Source organism: Cyprinus carpio, chromosome B3 (genome assembly GCF_018340385.1).
Source record: "Cyprinus carpio isolate SPL01 chromosome B3, ASM1834038v1, whole genome shotgun sequence".
Classification (NCBI taxonomy): Eukaryota; Metazoa; Chordata; class Actinopteri; order Cypriniformes; family Cyprinidae; genus Cyprinus; species Cyprinus carpio.
In genome coordinates, this window is record NC_056599.1 from 35433866 (window position 1) to 35447346 (window position 13481).

Here is a 13481-nt window from a genome sequence, read left to right on the forward strand (position 1 = left end):
AAATATTGCATAGTATCATAAAAAACTCAAAATCCTACCACAAAACTCTTAAACAATATTAAACAAAAAATATAATTGAACAAAAATATATTACACTGATAAAAGTTTTATTTTAAGTACCAAGTGCGTCCCAAAAATGAAGGAGCTTAGATTTCATTTTAAAGAGAAATTAGCTCATAAAAATTGTATAAATATGCAAAGTATTGTAAAATAATTTCAGAATTCTAAATAATAAACAGAAAATGTTACTGAACAAAAATATATTACATTGATTTTCCTGAGGGGAAAAGTTAGAAGACCAGTGTTTGAATCCATCTTTTACTGAACTCACTTTTCTTCATTTTCTCATCACAATATATCACATCAGAGAAAAAGAGTTTCATAATAATGTATTGATTAAAGGTTTTCTATTAAACTAAAACTGTATGAACTCCTGAAAAAACTGCCTGAGAAATGAGACACAACAGAGTAAATATGACATATTATGTGTGTGTGTTTTTTTTTTTTATATAGTGTTTTAATGTGACACAGAGACACTGAAGAGTTGTTATAATAAACTGTAAATCCAGCGTGTAGAGGTTGAGTGAATGTGTGTGTGTGTGTGTGTGTGTGTGTGTGTGTGTTTAGTGTTTAATGTGACACAGAGACACTGAAGAGTTTGAATAAAGGTAAAATCCAGCGTGTAGCGGTCGAGTGAATGTGTGTGTGAATGTGTGTAAGTGTGTGAGTGTGTGTGTGTCAGAGACGCTGTAGAAGGACAGAGAGCCACTCGACTCGTCCAGAAACACTCCTACTCTCTTACAGGAGCCTGAAGCAGCAGAGATACCAGTGTCTTTACGATTGTGACGAGCAATGAATCTGTGATCAGAGCATCTCAGACTCCAGGAGATCACATTCCATCCAAACCAACAGTCAGCACTCCATCCTTTCCTCTTGATTTCTTTATAAGCCACTGCTATTTCAGCTCCAGCTCCACTCCATTCAGTCTCCCAGTAACAGCGTCCAGTCAGACTCTCTGAACACAGAACCTGACACCACACATCAAATCTGTCCGGATGATCAGGATATGACTGTCGCTCAGAGACATGCGTCACCTTTCTGTTCTCCTCAGACAGAACGAGTTCAGTGTGTGCTGTGTTTGGATCCAGTGTGAGATCACAGGCGTCTGAACACAACACACACATTACAACACACACATTTACAACTAAACTACAAACAAGAAAACTGTGTGTGTGTGTGTGTGTGTGTGTGTGTGTGTGTGTGTGGACTTACATCTTTGAGGTCCTGATGTGATCCTGAACTCTCCTCCATGATCCACACTAGAAACACACACACACACACTTTGAGAGTGTAGCACATGTGACAGCTGCATTAATGAATGTTTGTTGTGCAAATATGGTACAGAAGGATTAAGATTAAATAGATTTAAGAAAATACTATTTAGTGATTTGTGAGTCTTTATTTCTGATTCACACAAATCTCAGAAGAGCAAGAGTTCAGAAAGAAAGAGAAATACATCATTTCAAGTGTTACCCAGAAATGAAGAGGCGCAGAGATTATTAATTATAATGGAAAAAATAGCTCATAAAAATGTTATAAATATTGAATAGAATAATAAAATAATAAATGTATAAAATACATATAATAAAATCCCTTAAAAATTTCTCGAAATAATAATAAAAAATATATATATTATTGAATAAATATTACAAAGAGTGTGATCCAAAAATTATGAAGCTCAGAACGTAATTAATTTGAATGAAAAAAGGCTCATAAACTGTATAAATATTGCAAAGTATCATAAAATAATGTTTTTATGAGCTTTTTAAAAAAATAATTGTTATTAACTTAAAATTGTTAAAATTAAATTTAATATAAAAGTTCATTTTGGGGTCATACTTGGTACTTGCGAATGGACTTATTTGATGTAGGAGAATTCAGTGCTTTCCATTTAAAGAGTTTTGAAAAAATCAAATGTACTTATATTTTGTTGTCAATAATATTTTCTGATTATTATTGCGGAATTTTGAGGGTATTTTATGGAATAAAAAAACTATGAAAATATTTATACAATTTATATGAAACTATTTTTCCATTAACATTAATTAAATTTCTGAGCCTCTTCAACTTTGTTTTGGGTTTGCATTTGGTTTCTTAATTCTTTTTTTTTTTTTTTTTTAAGAACATCTAGTAAGTGTATTTTTGTTCAACTATATATATATATTATTATTATTATGTAAATGTAAATTATTATTAAGATTAACTTTTCTATTAAATTTAATTAAGATCTGAGATTCCTCATTTTTGGGGTTGCGTTTGGTACCTATTTATTTATTTATTTTTAAGAAAATCAACTGTAATGCATTTTTGTTCAACACATACACACCCACATACTTTTTTCTTTTTGTGGGATGGTAGCGATTGACATGAAGCTTTGGGCCCCTCTATTGGTGCGGTTTGATTTTAATAATACGATGAAATATTTATGCCAAGTTTATATTAACTATTTTCCATTTTAATTAATTAAGATCTGGAGCCTCTTCTTTTTGGATTTGCCTTTGGGACTTCCAAATGTAAGTTTTTTTTTATTTTTTAATAATATTTCAATCAATCAATATTTTTTTCATTATTATTTGGAATTTTTAGGAGATTATATGATACTATGCAATATTTATACAATTTATATGAACTATTTTTCCATTAAAATTAAAACAAAGAAATCGAAAAATCATGTGTTGATCGTGCCGGTCCAAGATTTCTTTACTTTTGTCACACTTGCACCAGGAACACACACACACACAAAAAAAACCTTTTGCATGTGTGATTGTCGTTCTTGAATCGGGCTTCGCGAGGCTCTTATAATGCCATAAAAAAGTACTGACAGGTTCTCCGATCACAGAGTTTCATATTTGACCCACATCGGAAGTTCTGAATGGAATTCATGAGACAAACTGAATATTTATTTTATTACTTTAAAAATGTTCTTTTTTGTTGATTGTAGCTAAAATTCTTAGACCATCCAGTTAAAGATTTTTATACCAAATAACGACCTGATGACTAGCAGAATATCCCTAATGTAGAAAAAAAAAAATCCCATACACACACACGCAAACACACTTGGTACACACACACACACATAGAACACATTTATAATATGTTTCAAGTTTTCCTGCTGTGGGAATAAGACTGCTCAACTTTCCATTCTTCTGTTGTTTTTTTTTTCTTTGACCTTGTTACACACAAGTTAAATTTGAGAGGTCTGTGCGATGCCTGGAGGAGACAAAAGTTAATTATCATCAATCTATATATTTTTTAAAATATATTACTAAGTATTCTATTGGCTACATCACACTAGTTTTCAAATGTTGCAGTGAAGTATACATATGTTTAGGTTAAAAGTCAGATGTGACATAAATAATTTTAGGAAAACAAAATTTAAAAATGGATCAATATAATATTTCTGGGAGGGACACTTTTGTTATATGTACGGGAGGGACGGATGAGGGTTAATTGGTTTGAACATTATATAAAATAAAATAAAAAACCACAAAACAATGAACATATTGTGCAGAGCCGTGACAGTAATTGGGTACATTTACTTGAGTACAGTACTTAAGTACAATTTTTGTGGATCTTGTACTTTATTACTCCGAGGTATCATTTTTGGGAAGTACTCATGACTTTACTCCAGTAACGAGTTGAGAAGCAAATATTGTCCTCTTTACTCCGCTACAATTTCTCTCCAATAACCGTTAAGTACACCGTTACTTCTTCAGCCCCGTCCACCCGGAGACGGAGCTTACCCCACAATCCGATCTTTTGTTTCCCCCTCGTCTAAAGAAATATCCACGCCATCACGAAAACGGGGGCAAAACGGACTGTTCGTATTACATGCCAGACCAGCATGTGGAGCTGTACATTCTGCCACAGATAACGTACAACACTAAAAACGAAGAAAGACTTGTAGCTATGCTCATAAACCTTGCGCGTGCGTACACAAACTAACATGGAACAATACATTTATTCATCTGTGTTAATGTTAGTCAATGAAAAAGACAATCGTTCAGTGTTTTGTTCAGAGTGTTTTTGTTGATATCGACGTGTACGTAGCAGTGGTCTCTGATTAGCGGCGAGGTGGGGGCTGATTGATTTCAATCAATTTTCGAAAATATACTGATTCGACCGGCGGCGTTTTCAAATTATCAACTCCTGGGACCCGGTGTTCAAAAAACCTCGTCAACTCTTCCAAAAACGCCGGATTAAGTGTGGACGCAATGACTATACCGATAAAAAATTTGTCCGACGCGAGGAAAAAAAAGGAAATCTCGATAAATTTGTTGTTTCCCTCTCCAAACGTGATTGGATTGATTGTTCATGTTGCCACTGATTTGGGACCACAGCCTATCGCAATCACCTTCCGCTTTCCGCCAAGACTTCATGACATTTTGATTGAATTTAAGTACATTACACCACACTCACACACGAGAGGTTGTCACCATAGATTGTGTGTGTGAGAATGGTGTTTTCAGCTGAAAGGTATTTTCGTTTACACTCCTGCCCTTTGCCTGTATTCTGTGAGATGGAAGGGGCTTAATACTTCACTCAAATTTATCTGAATTTAATTTTCCTCTTTGTACGCTGACCTAACACAGCTGATCAGCTGATTTTCTTTAATTCTTATTATCTTCTCTTCTGAATGCGTGTGGTAGAACACACGGTCAGGTTTCAGAGGTGTGTCAGAACATTGCTATATTGCGCCCTTGGGCTTATTTAGGTTTATTGATTTGATTTGATGAAAAAAGAGAAACTCACATGTACACACAATTCTTCGCTGAATTTTCTTTTCTGATATTAACATTAATGTAAGCTGAGCATTTGCCTTTGATGTTCCTGTGATTACTGTGGTGGTTTAACCAGTCAGTATCACAATTGTGCAAAAAGTCCGTTCGCCAAAACTCTACCTCGAAGTTTTGTCAGATGACGCGCTTGCCGTTGTGGCGCAGTGAAGACATGTTAAAATAGAAGCAACATGTGTAAAAAAGAAGTGGAAAAATTGCACCCTTGATTTTACCTATTCATTTCCTTTCTACATTCTCCAAGGTTACTTAACCATTAAAATTTTTCATACACTCCATGTGCACGTTTTTGGACATTAAATGTAATCACTGTGGCAGTTAAGTAAATGCAATATTTATAAAAATGTACTCTTTTAACTCTTGATACTCAAGTACTTTAAAAAACATGTACTGCAGTACTTTTACTTAGTAACATCTGACGGTAGTATCTTTTACTTGTACTTTGAGTAAAATTTAGCAAGGTGGATATCAGTACTACTTTCAGTACTTTTACTCAGTAATGAAGCTGTGTACTCTGTCCCACACGACTGTGATTAGAAAGTAAGTGTGGTGACATACCCTCTTTCGAAATTTACAGTTGCGCTTTTCATGTTTTGACCAGGTCTGAGGCCCAGAGATTGAGCAGAAGGGGGGGGTGTGGGGGGGATACATACACAACATCAAGTACAGATTGAGTGATATCAGGTACAGATAGCCCCTAATAACTATATTACACTCCAGTACAAGTACTAAGTAATCCTTTCAATTTTACTTGAGAACAAGTACAAAGTAAGTCATTTTTAATGTACTTGAGTATTAAATGGTAAAAAGTACTGATTTATGCCTGTCAACAATTTTGATCTCAGCAGTGACTCAGTTTATCTCAGGATGAGCTCCCAGGATACTCAAGCATGTGTGTACACAATGCGACGGTCACAGACAGTGCTGCTCTCCTCACAAAGGGCCCTAGGTACATAGCATGCATTGTAGCATGCCAAGTTTTAATTGTCCCCCCCCCCCCCCCTCCCCCATTGTAGAATTCATACGCTGATTCTTGATGCTCTGTGTATATCTAAATGGCACACAAGTTCAAATGTTTGAGTGCTTATCTAAACGCATTTTATACAATTTCTCGTCATAATGATTAGATTCACAGTTTTTAAAATGAGTTAAAAAGTACTTACTGAAATGACCGTAAAGAGTTGGGAGAATTGTTTCGTATGTATGTCCAGATGTGAGTCAGGTTTTAAAAAGGGTCAATCGGAATCGCCTATGTTTCCCACAAGTTAATTTTACCCTAATTTCTCGTCTTCTGAAAAGTCCCATAACACTATATTTTGGTTTAATTATCAATTCTGAATGGTGTGTAGAAAACACCCTTTTTTACCTTTTGTCAAAAAAGCTCTTTCGAGATCAAGCCGTTTGTGTGTATGTGCCTTTAAATGTCTACTGAGATCTTCTGCTGGGACCCGCCTCTCTCTTCTTCTGTGGCGGTGACAAAACCACGTTGCTCTGAGAGACTGTAAACCAGGGGTGACCCAACCCGGTTCCTTGAGATCTTACTTTTTCTGCAGTATCAGCTCCAACCCTGATCAAGACACAACTGAACCAACTAATTAGGAATCTGAAGTGTTAGCACAATGTAATTACAGCGACAGGTGTGTTTCTGGTCAGGGTGAGGGCATCACGAACTCTGCAGGAATGTATGATCTCCAGGAACATGGTGGGCACCCCCATAGATATGGTATGTCTGGGACCCTCGTCTACACTAGCATGTCACACTAGGACAGGTTTTGCAAGAAATTAAAAAACTTATCACTTCTCTCCAGGAGATGAAGTGCGATCACAAAGTCTGATTTGCCCCCTCCCTTTGAACAAGAAACATTCAGCACGATCGGGGGCACATTCTACTTCAAAAACCAATACGCTACTCCACTGCTCATCATGCTAGCGGCTCAGATGTCCCTGGGGAGGTAAATGAGGATTGCCATGTTATTATTACATGCAAACAAAAAACACCTAATCACAAGGAGACATTGTGTTGGTCCTACAACTACCTGCTCCCAGCTCGAATACAATGACGTGGTGACTGTCTACCGCTCGCTCGGTGGGTTTAAGGTAAATGCCTCAGTGGCAATGTCCACTAATCATGGCAGGAGGCCTGGGCCTGTCCTGTGACGTCACAATGGAGCAATTCTGAGAGAACGGCTTGATCTGAGAAAGGGGTAATGATTTTAGAAGATGAGTGGATTTTTATCATTAATGGGTGGTTGTGTACACACACTGTTAACACATTTCAGTTCAAACAACTTGTAAAAGTGAACTTCGCATCCGATGACCCCTTTAAAGGGACAGCAGGCATTTATAGTGTTTCTTTTGTTTTTCTTTTGGTTTTATTAGTGAAATTGTTGACTTGAGAACAGCTGCAATCTGCTCAGTCCAATTCGTGAATGAATTGTTCAGTGTGATTTCGGAACAGATTTAACAGGTTCATTGAAAATAATCATCTTGTTCTCACGAATCAACGATTTCTCCAGTTCAGAATGATGACGAACAACACATTTCAAAAAAAATATAGAGGAATAAAAGTATGATATTATGATTTGGAATTTAGTGAAGTAAAAGTAAAAGTTCACCAAAATAAAAATGATCATGTAAAAAATGTACGCAAGTACACTAACAAACCAAAAATCCAGTACAGAAACTTGAAAATTGTACCAAAACACACAAACAAAAAAAAAAGTGTTTTTAAACAATTAATATTTTTATTTTATGCTTCAGATATGTAAAGTGACCACCCTACTATAGTTTGGGTCACATATTAAATTATTTATATATATTATATATATTTCCTTTTTATTTTACAAAAGTTCATTTCTATTACATGTATATATAAGTTTTATTTTAATTACTTAAAATATATAATGAGTTTGCACTGAATAGTTCAGCTGCATTTCGAACTCTGGGTGGCAAGTTGAGAGAGTAGAGTTACCATGACGTCTGCAGCGCCTCTCAGACAACAAAGAAGGACCGTTAAGGAAACAATAACTCTTGTCTCTCTCTCTCATTAATGTCAAGGTTAGTTAAATTAATTAAAATCATACCAACTGTAATTTACATGTTTAAATGTCCAAATAATTTGTTTCAGTTGATATTTATTTATTAATAATTTTAAGACACTTACAGTAGTCATAGAAAAGTTTACTCATGTAACATTATCACTTACCTGAATAAGTTACTCACTTGAGTGTTTACTTAAGATACTAACAATTACCTGAATTCAGGCCAGTTGAAGAATTAGGGCATTCCTGTACATTTGGTTGAGGTTGTTATCATTTATTTATTTTATTTTTATTTATTGTTTATTGATCTATACAGTGTGTATTATTTTGTACCAACATGTTTATGAATCATTTTGTGATTCAAAGTGTCTTACTGACTCTGAAATGCAAACGTGTATGGGTATTAAAAGACACAAAGAGGACCGTAAGGGGAAACAACTACTCTTGTCTCGCTCTCTCATTTAATGTCAAGTTGATTACTGCTTACAGTCTTCCCGACTGCCCGGGACCTGTAACACAATTAATATGTTTATTTTATGCTTCAGATATGTAAATACACACAAGTACTAGCCAAAACCATTTATATATTGTACAAATACACAGTGATGTCTATGGAAGGCAATAATAAGCAAGGAAAGAAACTTTCCAATTAATTTGGACCATTTAAATTTTGCTTCTTATGTGAGCAGTGTTACTTGTTGAGATTTGTATTTCAGTTGTATGTCTTCAGTGTATTCACTTTTTTAATTGATTTTCTCTAAATCAGATCTGCTGACTCATCATTTTTGTCCAATTCCAACAAGTCATATATCATTTTGAAGTATTTAATTTTAATGTGAAAGATATTCATAACTATTTTTTGAAAATTTGCTCATTCTGACTCATTTTGCCAGCAAAGGGTCACAAATGATCTTGATCTACAGCGCGTGATGGGCGTCGCCACAGTTAAGAGAGTCCTGTCCATTGGATTTACAGGGTGTGAATTTATCAATTTCTAAAATACACGTAAGCACCTGGTGAACTGCATGGGAGAAGAATAGAGTCAACTTTATAGTTACATTTGAAATAAATAAAACATGGCAGAAAAGTATAATTTGAATGAATGTTATTCTGCTTCATAGGCATCGTGTATTTTACAAAATTAAATCGAGTAGGCTTATGTACTTTAAATGTCTTCCTGAAACCTAAAATAAACATTAATTTGGTGAAAACACTGAATAGTGGTGATTATATGACAAGATCAGAGTGAAGCTGTCTTGGTCAGTGCCAGCAAAGCGCACAAAACACAGTTGATTCTGGAAGTTATGCAATATCATATCCAATATAATTAACATACATGGAATGGAAACCGTTACTTCTAGGGGCACATAAAATAAAAATCATCTTAGGGAATGTACCATCAAACGTTTAAAGGAAGTTGGGCTTCATTATTTGTTGTGAGTACAAACCAGCATTTCATGCCAACCATAAAAACAATGACAGATTCTCTCATCACAATCACTTCTCAATCAATCACAGAAGGGGATGACTGTTAATGCTCAACTTACTTGAGTTTGTCCAGATGTTTGAGTGTATTGAGTAGCTTCACTCCTGATTCTCCTGGGTGATTGTAGCTCAGATCCAGCTCTCTCAGGTGTGAGGGGTTTGAACTCAGAGCTGATGCCAGAGCAGCACAACCTTCTTCTGTCACCATACAGGCAGATAATCTACAACAACAGTACAAGGGTTAATGCTGTGGTCCCAACCACGTTCCTGTGTTCTTTTCAGGCCTTGGACTCTCTACTGATGAGTTGATGATCTGAATTAGATGTTTTTGATTAAGGAGACATAGAAGGTATGCAGGGTTGTAGATTTTGATGGTCTATGGATATTCACATATGGTCAAGTTTTCAAGTGACGCAGACTAATAACCCAGCTACTTGTGTGAAGGATTTTAATCAAAACAACAAAAGAAAATGAGAAATCACTCACGCTCTTGAATGAATAACTTCCAGGCTTATGTAAGATATTATAATTCTAGCTGTCTTTTATTTATACATGAGGATTGTGCAGTGTTATTTGATTACTTTTTTTTTTTGCACATTTCCATATTTCCTGAATTTTACAGTTAGACCTTTAAGTTCTAACAAATTTAAAGCACTGTTTACAAGGTTACAAAAGTCAAAAACAATGATTTTTTTCCCGTGTGTTATGACCGATAGCCACATTTCTGCAGTCAGGCCAAAAGCGGACATACTAGTGCGTGCCAGGGCCAGTTGTGTTTCCACTGTCACTTCTGGGGTTGATTGTGCCTCTACAGGGCGTCTTCAATGCCAATGGCCAGATTTTGGCCTTGTAGCAATACCTTTGACCAAAAGTGGTACCAATCTGAGCGGATAGAGGAGTGGGTCCTATCAACAATAGGTGGAGTTTATCCTTTAGTTAGGAGATTTAGTTTGGCTCCCATGGCTCTATTTTCCCATTTTTTCAGTAGAAGCTAAAAGCTTTTTAATCTTTTTTTTTTGTTTTGTTTTTGTTTTTTTTTTTTTTTAACATTTGGGCCCATTTTAAGTGAGGCAATTTTTAATAGCAAAACTCACTTTTAGACACCAGCGAGTGTATAAAATCTGTTCATGAAACCATCTACTAGACAGAGCCTTTGCAGTTGCAGCTCCTAAACGATGGAATGCATTTCCAGTTGTTGTGAGATCCTCTCCCACTTTGGACACATTTAAATCTACACTGAAGACTTATTTATTCTCTTTAGCCTATGGTGTAGCCTGAGAATAAAGGAGTTCCCTTATCAATACTTCACTTGTACTGCGTTGCTAGATGGCTTTTCTTTTCAATAATGCAGTGTAACCGCATGGCCATTGGTTCGTGCAGTTAATAAAAAACAAACCAATGGTGGTTGTTCGCTTTCTAAAGTGGTTTAGGAGGCTGAATGTACCTCGCCCCTACGTCCGTCCTACATGGCATCTGCTTAACGCCCCCCGAGGAGTAGCTGCTATCTTATATGGACAAGTGTGTTCTCCATTTTTGTGAAATAATGATAAATATCCAGGGCTCCAAACAAAAAAATCGAGTAAGGAGCCATTGGCTCCTATAAGAAAAAAACTTAGGAGCCAAATCAAATGTTTTTAGGTGCCACAGAATAAACGTGGTTTTATTTATTTTGCGATTATTATTTATTTATTTGTATTTACATTTTAACATTTCAATCATAACTGTCATGTTCTTCTATCCGACGATGCACATAAAGAACCTTTTGTCTCAATGGTTTAGAGCATAACTTTTTATATCTGAAGAACCTTTCTGTTTCACAAAACGATCTTTTGTGGTGAAAGAAGGATCTCCAGATTATGTAGAAGAGAGAGGTTCTTTAAAGCGCCTTTTGACTGAAATGCTTCTTTTGTGGAACCAAAAATGGTTCTGTGAAGAACCTTTTTAAGCGCTACTGGTATTTTTTTAGCTGACTGATAGCTTATGGACACTTAATGGTTTATTCTAAAAGGTGGAAAGCTGTTATATTGCACGCTCTTGCCTAGGTAAGCTTTACAAGGCTCCTTACAGGTTTTCCGCAGGTTTGAACACGATGACACTGAATGAGCTTTTACATGGGCGACATTTCGGTAAGTTGTACTGTGGGATCTCTTATAAAATAGCCTACCTTTTGATGTTAATTCATGTTCACTAGTACTACATTGGTAAAGCGAAGATTAAATGGGTTCACTTGCCCGTGACCGATGGCGTTTAAAGCGAGCGCGCCTGTGGCTGTAAGGAGCGCCACCCAGAATGACCGAGCCGGCCAATGTTCGTTAGAATTCGGCGAGACAAATTTTAAAATGCAAGTACCTATGTATTAAGCCGTTTTCCAAGCACAGAAGCTTTTTGCGATTAATGGGGACGGCAGTCAGTTGCACTCAAAGAATGAAGTTCAGCATTAAAAGAACACAGACCAAGATCGTTTAGAAGAGACCATATTAGTAATTATTAAACTGAGAATTGTTAACGATTTGTTGCCAGATCACACAGCTGAAGCTTTACCAGGTTCATAGTGTGGTTCAAGTTGTCGCACGAAATAGACGCTTGGGGAGTTTTTCTGCATTAGTCCTTCTGATCTCGTCAGAGCCTCAAACTGCACAGCGGTAGCTGCATTTATAGACTGTGTATCTTCTATGGGCCAACTCGGCTGAACTCTAAAAGATGTTGAAAACGCAGAAGGTCCACACTGGTGTAGTTGTGGGTATTAACCGTCGGCTGTCGATTCATTTCAGGTCACCTCGGGGGGCCGTCTGCCTGGAAGGAAGCAAATCATCGAACATGAGAAAGAAAACGATTTTCTAGCGGTTAATCCTGAGGAGCTTTCGGCGGGTAGGTAGTCGCCATGGCGATCTCAAGCAAAAACGGTTCACTCGCACATTAATATTTATGGTCGCAAATGCCGACTGGTTTTTTTACCACGCAGGTTGGAGCACTGATATTCACACTTATTTAGCATGCTGACACAAAGAAGAGATAAGTTACTATTTTTAGCGTGAATCACCCTCTATAAATATCAATTGCTGAAGTCTTTCCTAAAGCTTTCAGTAAAGGACCAAAATTCCAGGTTTATTAATATAAATGTTAGATGATTACTGTTCATACATTCCCAAGCTTGTTTAATTGAGGATGCACGCTCCGTTGACATTTGCTTGCGAGTCAGCATGTTAAGGGGGGTTTTAGAGTTAAAATGGTGCTGACAGTGCAAATTGCAAAGGCCACGGCCTTTACACTGTACATAATAACATTACTGCCGGTACTGTATGTTTCCAAGAATTCTTTGCACTGAGTTAAATACACCATTAAATACCCCAGTATGTTGAGTTGACAGTTTGGACTCTTCAGTCCAACACACAGCAGCTTCACTCCTGAGTCCTGCAGGTCATTTTGACTCAGGTCCAGCTCTTTCAGTGGGGACTTTGATGATTGTAGAGCTGAAGGCCAAACTATCACATTGTGATTAAGTTGAGATTACAGTCCTACCACATCTGAAAAATGACTGTTAATTAAAAAGCCCGGTTGCAGCAGTTGTCACATCAGACTGCCATACGAGCAGTCAGGACCATAAAGCACAAGCTGTTTGATCATTCACTTTCTGAGTCTTATGGTATTGAAGGTAAAGCATTTAAAGAGGGATCGTTCACACATTGCATGTCCCCCATACCCATTAATTACTCACCATCACGCCATCCTAGACTTCACATTCTTTCCATGTTGGTGATTGGGAGGCATCCTGTCTGAGCAAATCAATGCGTTTTTGTAAGACCTTTCCCACCATAATTAAGAAACCATAACGGTGTTGTCGGAGACGTCAATCGGCGTTGCTGACATGCTGCGCCTCAGCTGAGATCTCATGCAAAACCTATGTTTGTGTCTTTAACAGTGAGAGACAAAGGAACGTAAAGTTTCCTTACTATAGTAAAGGAAAACAAGTCTCTCTGCTCGCTTGAGCTTATATAGACGAAGCCTTAAGAACATTCTTACCTGTAACACAATCCCTGTTTGTACTTCTAATTACAATGACCATTGTTTTGTTTTGAATCTCTCCCCTGCACTTCCGGCG